We start from the raw sequence: 2,500 nt of genomic DNA, 5'->3' as shown, positions 1-2,500 counted from the left end.
GCCGGGCCCCCCCGAATCCGAAAATATTTTTTCCAACACCGAAACGGGTCGACGAGTTTTTTTTCCTTCCCTCGTCAGTGCCATAGGTGCGCCAAAAGGCGCGCACCAAAAGCCTTCGGCAGTTGGTGCAGGGAGGTGAGGCATAGTGCACCCCCCTAAAGAGCTCTTAGGACTTTTTTTGGACTGACAGGAGGAAATATCACATGTGCCCAGCAACCCCCCCCCCCCATTTTTAAAAATCGGCATGGAATTTTGATCTGAAATTTTGGAAATATGTTTATATATACCCAAACCTGCATAATAACAAATATCAGAATTTTTCGAGTCCCGGAAGTATTTTATTTTATTTATTTATCGTTTTACCTTCGGAAATTCATAACCGGCAAAAAAAAATTCCAAAAATCACCAAACTTCTTTCTAAATTCCTCATTTAATATATATTAACTACTGTATGAATATTGTTCGAGGAAAGTATTATAGAATTTCACTTAGTGCAAGACATATACATTTTTACACAGAGCAGAGGTTCATTCGGCTGGGAAGCAAAACCAGCAGAGGTTCATACGGCTGGGGAATGTATGCAAGGCATGCCAAGGCATGCCGAAGGGCTGCTGAAGCCCAGCCGAGAGGCTGCCGAAGGGCTGCCGAAGCCCTGCCGAAGGGCTGCCGAAGCCCTGCCGAAGCCCTGCCGATGCCCTGCCGAAGCCCTGCCGATGCCCAAGGGCTGCCCATGCGCTGCCGAAGGGCTGCCGAAGCCCTGCCGAAGCCCAGCCGAAGGGCTGCCGAAGGGCTGCCCATGCGCTGCCCATGCGCTGCCGAAGGGCTGCCGAAGCCCTGCCGAAGCCCAGCCGAAGGGCTGCCGAAGGGCTGCCCATGCGCTGCCCATGCGCTGCCGAAGGGCTGCCGAAGCCCTGCCGAAGGGCTGCCGAAGGGCTGCCGAAGGGCTGCCGATGCCCAAGGGCTGCCCATGCGCTGCCGAAGGGCTGCCGAAGCCCTGCCGAAGGGCTGCCGAAGGGCTGCCGAAAGGCTGCCGAAGCCCTGCCGATGCCCAAGGCCTGCCGAAGGGCTGCCGAAGGGCTGCCGAAGGGCTGCCGAAGGGCTGCCGAAGCCCTGCCGAAGCCCTGCCGAAGCCCTGCCGAAGGGCTGCCGAAGCCCTGCCGAAGGGCTGCCGAAAGGCTGCCGAAGCCCTGCCGATGCCCAAGGGCTGCCGAAGCCCTGCCGATGCCCAAGGGCTGCCGAAGGGCTGCCGAAGGGCTGCCGAAGGGCTGCCCATGCGCTGCCGAAGGGCTGCCGAAGGGCTGCCCATGCGCTGCCGAAGGGCTGCCGGTGCGCTGCCGATGCGCTGCCGAAAGGCTGCCGAAGCCCAGCCGAAAGGCTGCCGATGCCCAAGGGCCGCCGCTGGGCTGGCGAAGGCCTGCCGACCGGCTGCCGAAGGTCCTTCCGATGGACATGCGAGGGCCTTCGGAGGGACGTCGGCGGGCCTTTCCGAGGGTCTTCGAGGCCACACACGCGCTCGCGTCTCGCGCCGAGCTGCCGAGTGCCCGAGTGCCCGCACCCGCACCCGGTCCCGCACCCGCACCCGCACCCGGTCATTAGATTAATGCACGGGGGGGGGGGATTTTCCGCAATTCCGAGCATTTCGACGCAATTTTCCGGCCGGGCATTTTCCGCGATTCGCCGCAGTTTTTCCGGGCGGGGCATATCCGTAATTATCCGGGGGCATTTCCGTAATTTTGCCAGGCAGGGATTTTTCCGCAATTTCCAGCATTTTTCGCATAGCGCGCGCGCGCGCCGCTTGCACCGCGGACGAGGGCTTGCGGCAAGCCCGCGGGGGTGAGGAATGGTGCACCCCCCTAAAGAGCTCTTAGGACTTTTTTTGGACTGCCAGGAGGAAATATCACATGTGCCCAGCAACCCCCCCCCCCCATTTTTAAAAATCGGCATGGAATTTTGATCTGAAATTTTGGAAATATGTTTATATATATCCAAACCCGCATAATAACAAATACCGAAATTTTTCGAGCCCCGGAGGTATTTTTTTTAATTTTTTAATCGTTTTACCTTCGGAAATTCATAACCGGCAAAATATATGTCCAAAAATCACCAAACTTCTTTGCAAAATCCCCTTTCAATGTATACTAACTACTCGCAAATTATTGTCCGGGACATTTTGCTTCCAATTTTATTTTGCTCGGGACACTATCATTTTGTGCACTTTTGCCGCAGTTTCCGCCACGCGGAATGGGCCGAAAATTCATAAAACATAAAATGCGCATCCGAAAACCACCAAACTTCACGGAGGGCCTCCCAGTGGTCCACTCGACGTGCCCGAGCGGCACCGTGCGAGAAAAGTTTTTCCGAGTCAAAGGACGCTCGGGGCCTTGCGGTTCCGGCACGCGGCCGAGAAGTCGTAAACGGTGCAACACGCGTCCGAAAACCACCAAACTTAATGGAGAGCCTCCGATCAGTCCACTTGAACTATTGAAGTTGTTGCGTACGA

The sequence above is a fragment of the Mercurialis annua genome (genome assembly GCF_937616625.2).
Source record: "Mercurialis annua linkage group LG4 unlocalized genomic scaffold, ddMerAnnu1.2 SUPER_6_unloc_26, whole genome shotgun sequence".
NCBI classification, from domain to species: domain Eukaryota; kingdom Viridiplantae; phylum Streptophyta; class Magnoliopsida; order Malpighiales; family Euphorbiaceae; genus Mercurialis; species Mercurialis annua.
The sequence above is the reverse complement of the archived record's forward strand: the minus strand, read 5'-3'. Positions refer to the sequence as shown.